We start from the raw sequence: 20,343 nt of genomic DNA on the forward strand, positions 1-20,343 counted from the left end.
ATTTCTTACAGAACAATAATATTCCATAACATTCATATACCACAATTTACCCAACCATTCTCCAATTGATGGGCATCCATTCATTTTCCAGTTTCTAGCCACTACAAACAGGGCTGCCACAAACATTTTGGCACATACAGGTCCCTTTCCCTTCTTTAATATCTCTTTTGGATATAAGCCCAGTAGTAGAACTGCTTGATCAAAGAGTATGCACACTTTGATAATTTTTTGGGCATAATTCCAGATTGCTCTCCAGAATGGTTTGGATTCTTTCACAACTCCACCAACAATGGATCAGTGTCCCAATTTTCCCACATCCCCTCATTATTTTTTCCTGTCATCTTAGCCAATCTGATAGGAGTATAGTGGTATCTCAGAGTAATCTTAATTTGCATTTCTCTTATCAATAGTGATTTGGAACACCCTTTTATATGAGTAGAAATAGTTTCAATTTCATCATCTGAAAATTGTCTGTTCATATCCTTTGACCATTTTTCAATTGGAGAATGGCTTAATTTCTTATAAATTAGAGTCAATTCTCTATATATTTTGGAGATGAGACATTTATCAGAACCTTTAACTGTAAAAATGTTTTCCCAGTTTGTTGCTTCCCTTCTTATCTTGTTTGCACTAGTTTCATTTGTACAAAGTCTTTTTAATTTGATATAATCAAACTTTTCTATTTTGTGATCAATAATGATTTCTAGTTCTTCTTTGGTCACAAATTACTTCCTCCTCCACAAGTCTGAGAGGTAAACTATCCTATGTTCCTTTAATTTATTTATAATTTTGTTATTTATGCCTAAATCGAGGGGATTCATTATGGATGGAGTCATGAAATAATCCAACAATTCTGAAAAGCAACATGGAATTATGACCAAAGTGCTATAAAACTTTATATACCCTTTGACCCAGCAGTACTGGATCTGTATCCCAAGAAAATCAGGAGGGGAAAGGACGCATATGTGCAAAAATGTTTGTAGCAGCCCTTTTTGTAGTAGCAAATAATTGGAAAATGAATAGATGTTCATCAATTGAGAAATGGCTGAACTAGCTGTGGTACATGAAGATAATGGAATATTATTGTTCTATAAAAATGATGAATATTATTGTTGTATAAAAATGATGAACAAGCTGATTATAGAAAGGCCTAGAAAAAATTTTACTTGTACTGATGCTGAGTGAAACAAGCAGAGCCGGGAATACACCGTTCACAATAACAGCAAGCATGTGCAAAGAACAGAGTGGGAGGGAGGGGCGGAGCCAAGATGCAATAGAGGACACATGCATCTTCCTAAACTCTCCTTTTCCCTCAATCTATTTTAACAAAATTCAGCCTCACAATTAGTGCTTGACTGTCAGAACCCATGAATGTTGGAAGTACAACACATTACCAACCAAAGATAATCTCAAAACTCTCCAGAAAAGATCTGTTATGTTTGTGCACTGGAACAGAATGGGATTAGGCCAGGAACAGACCTCAGCAGGCAGTGAGACCACAGAAAACAGCTCATGCTGAACAGACCAGATTGGGGTGGGGTGTGGTCTCTGCTGGTGTAAAATCTGCAGGGAGAACTCTACCACAGAGTGAGCTACTTTGCCCTGGCAGCAAGCCAGTAGATCAGCAGAGAAGCTATAAACACAAAGGGTAAAGACTATAATACCAAAACGCTAGAGTTTCTCAGGACCTGGTCACACCCACCCAATACCCAGAGTGACTCAGCCTGATCCAAGCGCAGTCACAGTTACTGGTTCCAGTGCAGCTCCAGGTGCTGGTCCCAGTGCATCCCCATTTGCTGCCTTTCTGCTGCTTCTAATTTCAACAAAACTGCTAATCCCAGTGCAGCCAGTGGCCATCCCACTACCCTTTCACTGCCACTTCCTGCTGTCTGTAGAGGTAGCTTGGAAATACCCCACTGCCCTCCATAAGCAGTCTGTAGTTTTGTTTTTTGTTTTTCCAAAGTGAGCAAAAAAGACAAAGCAGGCTCTCACTATAGATATCTTCTATACCAAAAGAGAGCAGACTTCAAACCCTGAGGAGACTAAAAGCAGTTTGTCTCTAGATCCAAAGATGGATATGATCTGGTCCCCATCACACAAAGCTCTCATAGAAGAAATTAAAAAGGATCTTAAAAGAGGACTAGAAGAAAAATGGGGAAAGAAAAGGAAAGTTTTGCAAGAAGGTCAGGATAAGTCATTTATTAAAGACTTATTAAAGACAGAGTAGACAAAGAAATCAGTTTCCTGAAAAACAAAATTTGTGAATTGGAAAAGATAAACAACTCCCAGGAAAACAGAATTTATGAATTAGAGAAGATAAAAAATTCCAAGGAAAACTGTGGAGTGGAAAAAGAAAATAATTCGTTAAAAAACTGGTGAAATGTTCATATGGAAAAACAAAAGGTCAAGAATTTCAAGGGAATTAATGAAAAAAAATCAAATGAAGGTGGTTTAGCTGTACCAGATCTAAAATTATATTATAGAGCAGCAGTTACCAAAACCATTTGGTATTGGCTAAGGAACAGATTAGTTGAACAGTGGAATAGGTTAGGTTCAAGGGACAAAACAGTCAACAACTATAGCAACCTAGTGTTTGACAAACCCAAAGACCACAGCTTTTGGGATAAGAACTTACTGTTTGACAAAAATTGCTGGGAAAATTGGAAACTAATATGGCAGAAACTAGGCACTGATCCACACTTAACACCATACACCAAGATAAGGTTAAAATGGGTTCATGAGATAGGCATAAAGAATGAGATTATAAATAAATTAGAGGAACACAGGATAGTTTACCTCTCAGACCTGTGGAAGAGGAAGGAATTTACGACCAAAGAAGAACTAGAGATCATTATTGATCACAAAATACGAAATTTCGACTATATCAAACTGAAAAGTTTTTTGTACAAACAAAACTAATGCAGACAAGATTAGAAGGGAAGCAATAAACTGGGAAAATATTTTTACAGTCAAAGGTTCTGATAAAGGTCTCATTTCCAAAATATATAGAGAATTGACTCTAATTTATAAAAAAACTGGCGAAATTGAAACAAATTTCCATAGGATAAAACAACTCATTTTAAAACTCAATTGGACAAATACATAAATAAATAAAAAAGTAAATGAAGAAAATAATTCATTAAAAATCAGAGTTGAACAAATGGAAATGAATGACTCAAGGAAATATCAAGAATCAGTCAAGCAAAACCAAAAAAATGAAAAAAAAATAGGAAAAAAATGTTAAATACCTACTTGGGAAAACAACAGATCTGGAAAATAGATCTAGGAGAGATAATCTAGGGATTATTGGACTCCCTGAAAATCATGATGAAAAAAAGAGCCTAAATACTATTTTTCAGAAAATCATCAAAGAGAACTGCCTAGATATTATACAAACAGAAGGTAAAATAGACATTGAAAGAATTCATCTATTACCTACTGAAAGAGATCCCAAAAATAAAACTCCAAGAAATATTATGGCTAAATTCCAGAACTATCAGAACAATGAAAAAATACTACAAGTAGCCAGAAAAAAAAAGAACAATTCAAGTGCTGAGGAGCCACAATAAGAATCACTCAGGATCTAGCAGCATTCACATTAAAGGATTAAAGAGCCTGCAAGCTGATATTCCTAAAGGCAAAAGAACTTGGTATGCAGCTGTGATGACCGCATATTTTAAAATCAGCCTGAGTCAGGAATTTAGGTTAAGGGAAAATCTTCGATCTTTATTCTCAGTAGAGGTGAAGAAGGATCAGAAGTAAAGGGGGATTGGAGGTAAAGGGAGATTAACAATGTCAGCAGCTGTGTCAAGAAGCCAGCCAGACCAGAAGCCACAAGACCAGAAGCCATCAGAGCAGAACCCAGCCAGCAGTCTCGCCCTGCCTCTCTTCCTGCCCCTCTGCCTTCACCCACCAAAATCGTCATTTTCTATCCAACACATCAGGACTTGTACAGAGAGTAGGTATGGGCCATTCTTTCTCCAAGTATAAAAATATTAATAGATTATGGTCCAATTTCTATTTAGCCTTACTTTCTTGGGACCTCAGTGCATCAACTCAAACCTCAGCCCATTACATGCAGCCAAGAATTAACTTACCCAGTTAAGGTTAAACTTACCCATTTTCTTCCAGGGAAGAAGAAGGGCATTCAATAAAATAGCTGAATTTCATTTATTTCTAATGGAAAAAATCAGAGCTAAACAAAACTTTTGACCTCCAAATATATGAATCAAGAGAAGTATAAGAAGATAAAAAAAAACTTTTGGGAACTAGATTTCTGCTAAGGCTATACATAAAGAGTACATATTTAATTTGGTTTTACTGTTATAATGCAAAAAAGGAATTAGAGGTGGAAAAGAAATTGTACCAGATAAAGGGAAAAGTGGAGGTAAAAAAAGGGAAACTACATCTCACAAAAGGCACAGGAAACCTATTATATCTGAGGGAATGAAGGGAGGGGGATGAACATAGTGTGATTCTTACTCTCATGAGATGTAGCTCAAAGAGAAAATATTAGACATATTTGGTTTACATAGAAACTTCTCTCACCTCATTGAAAAGCAGGAGGGGAAAAGTGCAAAGGGAAGGATTAGGATAAATAAAAGGGAATACAAAAATAGTAAAAAAAGGATTTAAGAAAAAGGGAGGGACTTTAAGGGTGAGGGAGGGATTCTAAAGAGAGAGGGATCCATGGGGCAAGTGGTGCTCTTAAGTCTAATGCTGGGGAGGGGAGTAAGGGGGAAAGGAATGCGAAAAGCATAATTGAGGGATAATAAGATGGCAGGAAATACAGAATTAATAGCTTTAACCATAAATGTGAATGGGGTAAATTCCCCAATAAAGCTGAGGTGGATAGCAGACACGATTAAAAGCTGAATCCAACAATATGTTGTTTACAGGAAACACACTTGAAGCAGGGTGATACATACACAGAAAAGGTAAAAGGCTGGAGCATACTCTACTACTACTTGGTGAAGCCAAAAAAGCAGGGGTAGCCATCCTGATCTCAGATCAAGCAAAAGCAAAAATTCATCTAATTAAAAGAGATAAGGGAGGAAACTGTATCTTGCTAAAGGGCACCATAGATAATAAAGCAATATCAGTACTAAACGTATACGCATCAAAATTCTTAAAGGAGAAGTTAAGAGAGCTGCAAGAAGAAATAGACAACAAAACTATAATAGTGGGAGATCTCAACCTTGCACTCTCAGAACTAGATAAATCAAACCACAAAGTAAAAAGAAAGACATTAAAGAGGTAAATAGAACTCTAGAAAAGTTAGGTATGATTGATCTTTAGAGAAAACTGAATGGAGACAGAAAGGAGTATGCTTTCTTGTCAGCAGTTCATGGAACCTATACAAAAACTGACCATATATTAGGACATAAAGAACTCAAAATCAAATGCAGAAAGGCAGAAATAGTAAATGCATCCTTCTCAGATCACGATGCAATAAAAATTACATTCAATAAAAAGTCAGGGTAAAATGGACCAAAAAGTAAGTGGAAACTAAATAATCTCATCCTAAAGAATGATTGGGTGAAACAGCAAACCATAGACACAATTAATAATTTCACCCAAGAGAATGACAATAATGAGAATTCATATCAAAATGTGTGGGATGCAGCCAAGGCGGTAATAAGTGGAACTTATTTCTCTAGAGATTTACTGGCATAAAATAGAGAAAGAGAAAATCAATGAATTAGGCTTGCAACTAAAAAAGCTAGAAAAAAGAGCAAATAACCCCCCCCAATCAAACACTAAACTTGAAATTCTAAAAATAAAAGGAGAAATCAATAAAATTGAAAGTTAAAAAAAACTATTGAATTAATAAATAAAATTAAGAGTTGGTTTCATGAAAAAAATCAACAAAATAGATAAACCTTTGGTTAATTTGATTAGAAAAAAGAATGAAGAAAATCAAATTGTTAGTTTTAAAAATGAAAATGGAGAACTCTCCACTAATGAAGAGGAAATTAGAACAATACTTAGGATTTACTTTGTCCAACTTTATTCTAATAAATTTGATAACCTAAGTGAAATGGATGACTACCTTCAAAAATAAAGGTTGCCCAGATTAACAGATAAAGAAGTAAATTGATTATATAGTCCCATTTTAGAAAAAGAAATAGAACAAGCTATTAATCAACTCACTAAAAAAAATCCCCAGGATGAGATGGATTTACATATGAATTCTACCAAACATTTAAAGAAAAATTAACTTCAATGCTATATAAACTATTTGAAAAAATAGGAAATGAAGGAGTTCTACCAAATTGTTTTTATGACACAGACATAGTACTGATGCCTAAACCAGGTAGGACCAAAACAGAGAAAGAAAATAATATACCAATCTCTCTAATGAACATTGATGCAAAAATCTTAAATAAAATATTAGCAAAAAGATTACAGAAAATCATCTCCAGGATAATTCACCATGACCAAGCAGAATTTATATCAGGAATGCAGGGCTGGTTCAATATTAGGAAAACTATTAGCATAATTGATTGTATCAATAACCAAAGTAACAAAAGCCATATGATCATCTCAATAGATTCAGAAAAAGCATTTGATAAAATCCATCATCCATTCATATTAAAAAACACTTGAGAGTATAGGAATAAATGGACGTTTCCTTAAAATAGTCAGTACCATTTATTTAAAACCATCAGTAAACATGACATGTGATGGTGATAAATTGGAACCATTCCCAATAAAATCAGGAATGAAACAAGGTTGCCCACTATCACCATTACTATTTAATATTGTATTAGAAACACTAGCTTTGGCAATAAGAGATGAAAAAGAAATTAAAGGAATTAGAGTAGGTAAGGAGGAAACCAAATTATCACTCTTTGCAGATGATATGATAGTATACTTAGAAAACCCCAGAAATTCTACTAAATAGCTATTATAAATAATCCACAACTCTAGCAAAGTTGCAAAATACAAAATAAATCCACATAAATCATCATCATTTTTATATATCACTAATAAAATCTAACAGCAAGAAATAGAGAAATTTCATTTAAAATAACTGTCAATAATTCTCAGATGAAGAAATTGAAACTATTTCTAGTCATATGAAAAGATGCTCCAAGTCATTATTAATCAGAGAAATGCAAATTAAGACAACTCTAAGATACCACTACACACCTGTCAGATTTGCTAAGATGACAGGAAAAAATAATGATGATTGTTGGAGGGGATGTGGGAAAACTGAGACATTGATGCATTGTTGGTGGAGTTGTGAACGAATCCAACCATTTTGGAGAGTAGTTTGGAACTATGCTCAAAAAGTTATCAAACTGTGCATACCCTTTGATCCAGCAGTGTTACTACTGGGATTATATCCCAAAGAGATTATAAAGAAGGGAAAGGGACCTGTATGTGCACGAATGTTTGTGGCAGCCCTTTTTGTAGTGGCTAGAAACTGGAACCTGAATGGATGTCCACCAGTTGGAGAATGGCTCAATAAATTGTGGTATATGAATATTATGGAATATTACTGTTCTGTAAGAAATGACCAACAGGATGATTTCAGAAAGGCCTGGAGAGACTTACACGAACTGATGCTGAGTGAAATGAGCAGGACCAGGAGATCATTATATACTTCAACAACAATACTATATGATGACCAGTTCTGATGGACCTGGCCATCCTCAGCAAGGAGATCAACCAAATCATTTCCAATGGAGCAGTAATGAACTGAACCAGCTATGCCCAGAGAAAGAACTCTGGGAGATGACTAAAACCATTACATTGAATTCTCTAATCCCTATATTTATGCACACCTGCATTTTTGATTTCCTTCACAAGCTAATTGTACAATATTTCAAAGTCTGATTCTTTTTGTACAGCAAAATAACGTTTTGGTCATGTATACTTATTGTGTATCTAATTTATATTTTAATGTATTTAACATCTACTGGTCATCCTGCCATCTGGGGGGGGGTGGAGGGTAAGAGGTGAAAAATTGGAACAAGAGGTTTGGCAATTGTTAATGCTGTAAAGTTACCCATGCATATAACCTGTAAATAAAAGGCTATTAAAAAAAAAAAAGAAAGAAAGAAAAGAAAAAGAAAGAAAGAAAAAAAAAAAAAAAAATAACTGTCAATAGTATAAATTGGAATCATCTCAAAGGAAAGTCAGGAACTATAGCAAACAAAACATTCTACAAATAAAGTAGATCTAAACAATTGAAAAATATTTAATCATCTCCATGGATAGATTGAGCAAATATAATAAAGATGAAAATGCTACCTAAACTAATCTATTTATTCAGTGCTATACCAATGAGACTCCCAAGAAATTATATTGATGACCTTGGAAAAATAACAACAAAATTCTTCTGGAAGAACAAAAAGTCAAGAATTTCAAGGGAACTAATGAAAAAAAAAATCAAATGAAGGTGGCCTAGCTGTACCTGATCTAAAACTGTATTATAATGCAATGGTCGCCAAAACCATTTGGTATTGGCTAAGAAATAGACTAGTTGATTAATAGAATAGGTTAGGTTCATAGGACAAAATAGTCAATAGCTATAGCAATCTACTGTTTGAGAAACCCAAAGACTCCAGCTTTTGGGATAAGAATTCATTATTTGACAAAAATTGCTGGGAAAAATTTTTCTTGTGCAACAAGAGAACTGTACAGATCTGCATACATATATTGTATCTAAGATATACTTTAACATGTTTACCATGTATGAGACTGCTTGCCATCAAGGAAAGAGGTTGGAGAGAAGGAAGGGAAAAGTTTGAACAGAAGTGAGTGCAAGGGACAATGTTGTAAAAATTTCCCATGCATAATGTTCTGTCAATAAAAAGCTATAATAAAAATATTCTTGGGAAAATTGGAAATTAATATGGCAGAAACTAGGTATTGACCCATACTTAACACTGTCCACCAAGATAAGGTCAAAATGGGTTCATGATCTAGGCATAAAGAATGAGATTATAAATAAATTAGAAAAACATAGGATCGTTTATCTCTCAGATCTGTGGAGGAGGAAGGACTTTGTGACCAAAGAAGAACTAGCAGTCATTATTGATCACAAAATAGAAAGTTTTGATTATATTAACTTAAAAAGCTTTTGTACAAATAAAACTAATGCAACCAGGATTAGAAGGGAAGCAATAAACTGGGAAAACATTTTTACAGCTAAAGGTTCTGATAAAGGCCTCCTCTCCAAAATATATAGAGAATTGACTCTAATTTACAAGAAATCAAGCCATTCTCCAATTGATAAATGGTCAAAGGATATGAACAGATGATTTTCAGATGATGAAATTGAAATTATTTCTAGTCATATGAAAAGGTGTTCCAAATCATTATTGATCAGAGAAATGCAAGTTAAGACAATTCTGAGATACCAGATTGGCTAAGATGACAGGAAAAAATAATGAAGAATGTTCAAGGGGATGTGAGAAAACTGGGATACTAATGCATTGTTGGTGGAATTGTGAAGAGATCCAATCATTTTGGACAGCAATTTGGAACTATACTCAAAAAGTTATCAAAGTGTTCATACCCTTTGATCCAGCAGTGCTACTACTGGGCTTATATCCAAAAGAGATTAAAGAAGGGAGAGAGACCTGTATGTGCCAAAATGTTTGTGGCAGCCCTCTTTGTAGTGTCTAGAAACTGGGCATCCATTCAATTGGAGAATGGTTTGGTAAATTGTGGTACATGAATGTTATGGAATATTATTGTTCTGTAAGAAATGACCAGCAGGATGAATACAGAGAGGCTTGGAGAGACATACATGAACTGATGCTAAAGGAAATGAACAGAACCAGAAGATCATTATACACTTCAACAACAATACTATATATACTATATGATGATCAATTCTGATGGACGTGGCTCTCTTCAACAATGAGAAGATCCAAATCACTTCCAATTGTTCTGTAATGATCAGAACGAGCTACACCCAGGGAAACAACACTGGGAAAAATGTGGACCACAACATAACATTTCCACTCCTTCTGTTATTGTTTGCTTGAATTTTTGTTTTTTCTTCTTGGGTCATTATTACCTTCTTTCTAAATTTGATCTTTCTTGTGCAACATGATAACTGTATATATGTATACATATATTGTATTTAACATATACTTTAACATATTTAACATGTATGGGACTACCTGCCATCTAGGGGAGGAGGTGGAGGGAAGGAGGGGAAAAGTTGAAACAGAAGTTTTTGCAAGGGTCTAGTTGAAAAGTTATCCATACATATATTTTGTATATAAAAAATTATAAAAAAAGAATGCAATGATCAACTATGAAAAACTTGGTTGTTCTCAGTTCAGTGGTCCAAGGCAATCATAATAGACTATGGCCAGAAAATGCCATCTACATCATAAATTAAAACAAAAATTAATGTTGTATTTTACATGTAATTGAGAAATATTTGATGAAATAAGTAAAACTATATTTTGGGAAAAAACAGAAATATGAAGATGGAAAACAGACAACTGTCTGTTTCTAAACATAAATGTCTGTTTCTAAAAAATAGTCATCACCATCATTACAGCTATTGCACCTTTTGACATAATCTATATTTCATGTGATATTGTATCCTGATTGAATCTGAATAAAATAATCAGAATTTTTTTTAAAAAATGAAAAATATCACTATATGTTCATGGTCCCAGTAATTTTTTTTAATTTTAGTAGTAAGAAAAAAGGGAATCCCTCAAAAGGTTAAAAAAACAAAGAAATTGAAAAAGGAAACTAAAGAAACCTTACAAAATATTTTTAAGGAATAAATATAAATATTTGAATATATAAATTAAATGGAAAGTTCTTGTCATAGAATCAGTTAAAAAGAATTAAGTCATTAATAAATGCTTTTTTAAGTCACTAATATATGCCAGACTTCATGCTAAGTACTATGGACAAAATAAAGGCCAAAAGACAGTCCCTACATCCAAGGTACTCACGGTCTAATGGGAGAGACAATATGAAAGAACTGTGTGCAAACAAGAGATAGGCAAAATAACCCACAGAGGAAAGGAACTAGAATAAGAGGGACTGGAAAAAGGTCCCTGAAGAAGGTGTGTTTTACCTGATACTTGATTAGAAAGAAAACTAAAAAATGGCATAAATTTGTATATGTAATAATTTGTCATTAATTCGTGAACACTTGCTATTGTTCATGTAAGAGGGATCAGAATGGTATGCAATGAGGAGAAAGGAGTTGGAGTAAAAATAACTAACTGAATTATCATCTTGCTCTGTTACTAGTGAGATCTTGATCAAATCATATAATCTTCATGACAATTTTCTACTATTATCACTATATACACACACATAGGGTACAAATTTAATTTAAAAATATTAATTGTATGTAAGAGAATTTTGACCCCATCTAAGGGACATTTTTTTTAGCAATTTGAGTAGTACCAAAAGTAGAATGGAAAGTTTGAGAAAGTAATGTTTTTTCAAAAATGGCATCTCATATCTATTCCAGAGGCATATCTAAAATCTTGTGATGCATTTCTTCTGGGTAAAAATTATAAGAAAAATTCTTATGAGATACACAAATTCTTATTAATAACTTGGGAATACACTGCAAATGCAGAATGACTATGTTTATAAGAGTTGGGAAATATACTAAACACTAACTAGATCCATACATTTGCAAAGGAATCTCCTCAATATAATTTTCAACAAGTACTAATAACTTCTGCTAAAGGAGGCCATGTCACTTTGAAACAATTCAAGAAATCCTTTTCTTATAAGGAGTTGAAATCTGTTTCTGACCAAAATTTATCAAGAAATAATGATCAAACTTACAGAGCAGTTTTGTAACCATAATGACACATACATTAAGTTTGCATTTACATTAATTAATATTTCAGTTTCATATATATTTTGTTACAACTAATTGAAAAAACTCAACAAGGGATCTTAAAAGATTAAATAGTTCCCCATGGTAAATCTGAGATAACTTCTCTAAGTTTCCCAAAAACATGGACAGTAAAAGCATGGGTTTTGATCTGCATCCTTTCAAAGAATATTCAGATTGATAAGACCACAGGTCTCCCAGACTATTTTTGCACTGGTCTTTCATTTCAAAGTCCACTAGACAACAATTAGACAATTGCAGTTATATATTTTCTATTTTATCATCTTTCTTTGATTAGTATTAGTTATGAAGGATTTGGGTCATCAGAAATATTGTTCTTTTCATTTTTTCCTTTAAAAAATCAGGCAATGTCATTAAAAAATAATGAATATAACAGGTTGTATCCATTTTTTCCAGCATGTTTTTATCCTGATCAAGTGTCTTATCAAAATTCAGTTGGAATTAAATTTAACTCTAAAAAATGAAAAAAATATAGCCTTCAGACATGCTAAAGTAAATAATATCAATGCACAAGTGTACTCAGAAAATACTCCTATTATTTCACAATCATCTTTAGAGAAAATTATTCACTGGGGAACTTTGCAACACACTATTTCTTCAGAGCTATGCATGATTTAGTGACACTGGTTTTCTTTTTAGTGATTACAGGTTTAAAGGATTAAAGCCCTTTAGATTTTAAAACAACAGAAGATCCAAGAGGATTTGATTTTCAACCATTGTTTACTTCCTAAATCATGTACTAATGGGATGTTTGGATATGAACAACCCAGCACTAAATGTTCTAGTGCTGAATCAGGGCCATTCAGAATGTGAAGCTGAGAACTAAGCTATTTCCCTTTCAATTTCTCTATGAATATGTGACACAAGATTTTTAAATGAAATAACAAAATTGAGAATTTAAAGAGACACAGCATTATAAAATTTTAGGCCTATAAAAATGGAGATATTTGTATATATGGATAGATTGCTAAAAAAGTTTGAATCTGGGGGGTAGTAGAAAGACCAAGGTTTCATTAATATTTAAGAGGATGCATTATCAATCACAAAAAGGCTAAAGGTCAGTCAAAATAACATGGAAAAAGGGTGGATGACAATATGCATTTATTAAATGTCTTCTATGTGCTACAAATTTTCTAAGTGTTTTACAAATACTATCTCATTTTTTCCTCACAATAACATCACATGATAGGTACTATTATTATTCCCAGTATATAACTGAGGAAACTGAATCATAGTTTAAGTAATTTAGAGTTACCAAGGTCATAGATAGTAAATGCCTAAGGCTGTATTTGAACCCAGTTCTTGACTCCAAGCCTAGTATTCTAGCCATTGTGTAGCTCCAGTTTTCTTAATAAATATGTAATGGTCAAGATGATGGAAATCTTCACTACATGCTTTACTCAAGAAAAATTAATTGTTGGGAATCATATGTTATTTTAGTTCTTTAATAGAATTTTTCATTGTGGACAGATATTAACAGATTAAATATGATTCCCCCCACCCCCATCCATGATCTTTTAAAATATATGGTTTAAATCCTAAACACTGTACTCATTCATTCATTCATTCATTTATCTATTTATCATTTTGCTACCTCTTCTGTAACTTCCCAAAATTTTGAAGCCAGGTGGATATCAAGATTTATTCTCCTTTAATTCTACCATTCAATTATATTGTTTGAGCCTACAAGGTACCAGTTGCTGTGATCTCTTAAAGAAAGGAATGCTGTCCTGGCCCTGTATCAGCGTTAAGAATGCTTGAGTATAAAAGTTATCATTGTTTGCCATGTATTTCCTATCAGAGAAAGACAAATGATGTGTGAGAAGGCATCTTGCCATGAGGAAATAACAGGCTTGAATAGGCAGCTCCAAGCAATAGAAAAGTTAGTGGGAGGTGGGACCTCCTATGCTGAATTGTCTTTAAGTATAATTATCTCTTCTTACTTTGCACCCAGTTGTCTGTTCCTATTTTTAGGATAGTTGAGATGAACTTCAAACCACTGAAGTTACTTCAGAATCTACAAGCAAATAGTTTTAATTAGGGTCAAGCTAGGGATACAATATCTCACTTATTTTAAACATTTGAGGGAAATCATAAAGATTTCAAGCCAACTGCTACTTTAGTTCACCACTGTGAGAATAAATTTCCATTTTGTCTTGGTATTTCTAAGGTAAGCATGATTTTTATAGTGTGACTTTAAGATAAAATGCTCCTATGTGATGCTTTAAAAAAAATTAAAGAAAAAGCAGACTCAGAAAATATTAGTTAGTGCCCCTTTACTCCTGATTTCACAAGGAATTTTAAGGCACTTTCATTTAGGAACTACTCTCTGCCTATATATAATAAATTCACTATAATATAATTTCACTATAAATAATAAAGAAAATTACAATTTTTCTTGCTTGATTGCTTCATTCCTTCTTTTCTACTTCTCTTCTTGTTTCCTCCCTTCTTTCCCTCTCATCCACCTATTCTCCCTTCCTTCCTCCTTTCCTCTTTTTTCTTATTTCTTCCCCCATCCATTCCTTCCAACTTCTATCCTTTCTTTCCTTCCTTTCACCTTTTTTTCTTTCTTTCTCCCTCTTCTTTCTTTCTTTCTTTTGTTCTTTCTTTCTTTCTCTTTCTCTTTCTTTCTTATCTCCCCTCCCCTCCATGTTTCCTTGTTTCCTTTCCCTGTCCATTAATTCTTTTGCTCCTTCTCTCTTTCCTCTTTCTTCCCTCTATCCCTTCCTTCCTTCTTTCCTTTCTCTTTTACTTCCTTTCCTTTCTCCTTTCTTTCATTTCCCTCCCTCCTTCTAGCTACTCCTACTTATTGTCTTCCTTTCCAAAATTCTAATCAGCAAAAAGAAGTGTTCAGACTATAAATAAAATCATGTAACTTCATAGATTTAGCAGAGGAACAGATGTTAAGGGGCTAAAGAGCCAAACTTACATTTCAAACACAAAGTAATTAGCATCTCCATAAAAAATCTACTTTGTGTATATTCTTTATAATTGCTGGGAAAATGATTCATTTTTTTCATTATTTTTGAACTTTTGTTGCCAAATAGTCATTGAGTAAAAGGAAATTATCGGATTGCATCTAAGATCACAGGAGCATAGAATATAGAAATAGAAGGGGTTTTAGAGATAGAGTTCTAGTACCATTACCTTCATTTTCCAAGTAAAGAAATTGAAGGACTTTCTGAGTGCACACAAGCAATAAATGGCAGAGCCAGAAATTCAAATCTATTTCCTCTAATCTCAAATTTAATTCACTCTTTATAGCACCATCTTTGTTGATTGCTATATGTTTTTGTTCTACCCTGCTACATAGATATAGTTTAAGACATTCACATACTACCAAAATGACAGCATGAATTTGGAATGGAGGACTTTTCATTTTCTCAATATGGGTTTTCATGATCATTTTACATGTGACTTGTGAAGACACAGCATTCCTAATTCTGATACAGATATGGGAAGGGACTAAAGTCTATAAATCTTCATTCTCCCTCTCTCCTTTGTTATAGAGTTACAAGGTTTTATTAAGTGTTGAAAAATAGCTTTCATTATTATTTACTCAACAATTTACTTCATGCTTGATGGGGACTCACTTGGATTTCCTTCCTAAGATAGGATTGCTAACATGAAATATGTATCTTTTGCTAACAATTTCTCTGTTGAGAGAGCATTCAAACTCATGTAACTCATAGGGTGATGAATCAATTTTCCTCAGATTTCCCCAAAATGTTGATGTGGAAAAAGAGAGGCAAAGAAATAAAAAGAGGGAGATAGAGATTGAGTAAAAAAGAGTTAGAGACAGAGAGGGAGAGAAACATAGATACTGAGAGACTGAGAGAGAGACATAGAGTCAAAGAAATGAAGAGAAATAAGGGAAAGGAGAAGAAAGCATGAGAAAACGGAGGGGACATAGAGACAAATTGGGGAGAGAAATTAACAAAGAGATAGAAAAGAAAGATACAAAGATTGATGTATGCAGAGAGAGATGGGGAGAGATTTAGTGAAGGGGGAAGGAGGAGTTAGAGAGACAGATAGAAAGAAAGACATACAGAGAGAGACACAAGAGAGAAACAGAGACAAAGACAGAGAGAGACACACGGAATGAAAGAGAGACGTGAGATAGAAAGAGACAGAGAAATACACAAATATAAAGTGAGAGAAAGAGAAAGGGAGAAAGACAGAGATGGAGACAGAGACAGAGACAGAGATGAAAAACAGAGAGAGAAGCTTGAAAAATTCACTTTTTCTTAGGACAATTTTTCAGAAACAATAATGAGTGACAAAAATGGTGTCTTTCAACCACAACTCTAGACACAACCTAAAAACTACAATTCATCACTTGACATAATCTGCTGATTTTTAAAGTTCTACTACTAGTCTCTGAAACTCAAATAGCCGGCATAAAAGGACTTACAAGAAAACCGTTTTCACAGGCATCACTAAACCACTGGGAATTCTCTTATCAAAGAAACATTTTGCTTTATGTTTGAGACAATGAATATAACTAATTCATAGTTTGTGATAATGGACATGTAATTCACAAGAGATAAGATGTCATTATTGCAGATTGAAACAGAATTTTTCCATTCTTGAGATCAGAAATATAACTTATTTCCAGGTGTGAAATAATATGTGTAGATGGTTAAATTCTACAGTGAAGTGGAGTGGAGTGAGCACCAGAAAGCTCACTGACCGAAAGCCCAGAGTGATGAAAACTTCCATTAATTTAAATGGCAGAACAGTTCACTTTTGGAAAGATTTTTATTGTCATAAATTTTCAATACATTTATCCACTCTATCAGGGAAACTCTTCACATGCTTGGGATAGACATTCCCTAACTCATCAGTGGGTTTGAGGACTATCAGTTACCTTCAACCTGGTTGAGCCAAGATGGTTTTACTGGTATGTGGTAACTGCACATGTTATAAAGAAGTTATAGCTTCTTGGAGCCACAAGTGAGAGTTGGGTGACTTAATAGACATCAAAGAAAAATGAACATCCCTGAAAAAGACTTGGCAAACCCTCACACCAGAGATGTTATTCCTTCCTGACCATTCCATAAAATATGGGATAAATCATTTAAGGAAGTATTACTTACTGCTTGTAAGTCTTAGGTCAATTTTAGCTTCTCTGAGTTCAGTTTCCTTTTGTTAACATGAAGGATTTACACTGAATTGTTATTAAGGTCACTTATAGGTCAAAGTGTATGATGTTTTGAATAGTAAAAAAAACATGGATATAATAGGAAGTAGGTATAAATGGTATACTATAAAGAATATTGAATTTGAATTCAAGAAGACTTGGATTTGACTTCTTCTATCTAAAACATTTACAGTCTCTCCAAATTTGCCATGTGAAAAGCGTAATCATTTGTAAAATGAGTATAAAAATACTTACTATATCACTGGGTTTTTGTCACAGCAACAAGTCACCTAACCATTATAAAATGTCTGCTTAATGTGCCAGGCTCTACATTAAAAAATCGGGACATAAAGAAAGGCACATACACACACACACACACACACACACACACACACACACACAGAAACAAAAAAGAAATACCCTCTGCTTTCAAGTAATTAAAATTCAATTGGTGGAGACAACATGAAAACAACTACATACAAACAAGATATATCCAGGATAAAACAGAGTCACGTTGTCAGAATCAAATGTGATGATGTATCTAAAGCACTTTGCAAAAAGATACAGTAACTGAGCTATTATTATCTTATTATCATGGACAAAAATCATAAAGCATGAGAAGACTTGAATGAGTTTTAATCTGCACCAGTATGAATCTGCATCAATAAGACCACATATTCATTGCAGAACTGTGTCATGTTTGTCACAGTTTTCTCATGTTCCTTGTGCTTTCTATTTAAAAATAATGCATGTAACAAGTTGATAAGTATTTTGTATGAACTGGATAAATAGAAAGGCCTGCCTTTAACTGCATGACTGATAATAACCACCACAATGTTAGTTTAACTGTTAAATAGCAGTAACAATATGCTTACTATATAATTATTGTCCATTGCTTAAATCTTAACTATTTAAGATCAAAAAGTTTATAAATTCCATAAAGATTCTACAATAAAATTTTTAAAGATATTGATTTGAAGTCAGTCAGTAAATCACCAAAGAATATTGTGTCTGCGTTTACATAGATACTTGGATCACCTGGCACATGGTAAACACTTAATACATTTTTATTGAATGAATGGGTGAATGAATAGATGAATGATCCATTATTTCATTGTAGTGAGTAGTCTTTTCACTTGGATAGATCGCTGGCCCCATCTTTCTTTTCTTCTGCATTTTTCATGTCTTCCTTTAAATCTTCTATAGATGACCCACATATTTTATATCAGCAATGATTTATCCATCTATTTTATCTCTTGATCTCAATACATGACTAAATTACTTCCTTTTCTGATCATACAAGTACTCAATAATGTCTCCTAAGCCACTTATTAAGCACAATGCATTATTAATAATGCGTTGCAGTCTAATATTATATGTCACTTGTCTTTCCTTTGCCCTTTAGGTAATAAGTGTGTGTATGTGTGTGTGTGTGTGTGTGTGGGCTTTCTTTGTATTCTGATTGCTTGCTTAATGCAGAGCCTAGCACAATAAGCAGATATTTTAAAAATGCTTAGGTGACTTGTTGCTGTGACAAATGTCTTTCCTCCACTTATTCTATCCTGAACACAGGGCATTATTTGTTCATATATGTATTGATTGACTAACTCAATGGCTGTCCATCCCATTGCATGTCACTATGTATGCATTATATATCCAGTTGCTTTTATCTATATTGTATGCCAGGCCAACCACTTTTGAATAGTTACAGATCTCATTGTGGGGGCCCTATAGAATTTTGTGGCTTGATGGAATCATTATAATCTCATTCACAAATGTGAGCATCTGGAGACACTTACCATCTGTAGGGAATCCCTTTTTCATTTGTACTTTGTACCATATCTCCTCTGTGATGGAAATGAGCAAATTTGTGAGTGTTATTCTTCCTTATTTTATGCATATTTGAGATTGACAACCAAAGGCAAAACTATTCTTATGATAGTACTGTATCTATAAAGTAACATTAGAGAATTTTACCACAAGCTTGGAAAACATCTAGGAAATCATGTTGTTCTACTAAGTTGCATGTTTATTATTATCATTACTAATTAATATTTAGAAACAAAAATAAATAGTAGAATTTATTATTACCTACATATTAATCACTGATGTGGTTGTGTAAATCCTAAACATTAGAAAACTTGCTTGATCCTCTCATTTTTCCATCAAAGATTTCCTTGATATACACAAACTATTCTAATAAAGTTTTTTCCTTAAAAATTTCAATAGTATTTTATTTTTCTAATTATAAATAAATATAACTTTAAACATTTATTTTTATGAGATTTTTAGTTCCAATTTTTTCTCCCTTCCTTTTTCTCTTACCACCCCTCCCCAAGCCAGCAAGCAATCTAATATAGATTATACATGTACAATCATTTTAAACATAAGTCTATATTAGTCATGTGAAAGAAAAATCAGAAAAAAGAAAGAAAAACTATGAGAAAAACAAATAAACAGAAAAGATGACAATAGTATGCTTTGATATGTATTCACTCTCCCTATTTCTTTCTCTGGATGCTGATGACATTTTCTATCTCAAGTCTATTTGAATTGTTTTGGATCACTGTTTTGCTGAGAAGAGCCAAGTCTATCATAGTTGATCGTTACATAATTTTCTTGTTACTGTATACAAGGTTCTCCTGGTTCTACTCACTTCACTCAACATCAATTCATGTAAATCTTTTCATTCTTTTCTGAAATCAGATGGCTCATCATTTCTTATAGAAGAATAACATTCCACTACATTTATATACCTTAACCACTCCCTGATTGAGGGGCATCCATTCAATTTTCAATTCCTTACCACCACAAAAAGAGCTACTAGAAACATTTTTGCACATGTGGGTCCTTTCCCCTCTTCTATAATCTCTTTGGGATATAGATACATTAATGACATTTGCTAGATCAAAAGATATACACAGTTTTATAGCCCTTTCATAGTTCCAAATTACTCTTCAGAATGTCTGGATCAGCTCACAACTCCACAAAAATGCATCTAATAAACTTTTTATAGAGAAGAGAGACTAAGCATCTAGTTTGGTGGCTGCTAAGCAAATTGCTCAGGAGCCTTTTGGCTACTTTCGGTGATAATACAATCTGTTATCTTTTTAAAAAAATTCTAGGAAAATCTTTCCCTCTGAAATATTTTGAAAATGGGTTTCAAAATGGCTATAAAATTGTTTTATCTCTACATTTTCCTAATTAGATTTAGTCATTCACATGTAGCATATTGCTTATAGGAGATATAAGCATAGAAACAAGCCAAAGTGTCTCATTTCAAGACTGCTTTTTTAATGTATAAAACCAGAACAACCACTACTGA

The sequence above is a fragment of the Sarcophilus harrisii genome, chromosome 6 (assembly GCF_902635505.1).
Source record: "Sarcophilus harrisii chromosome 6, mSarHar1.11, whole genome shotgun sequence".
Classification (NCBI taxonomy): domain Eukaryota; kingdom Metazoa; phylum Chordata; class Mammalia; order Dasyuromorphia; family Dasyuridae; genus Sarcophilus; species Sarcophilus harrisii.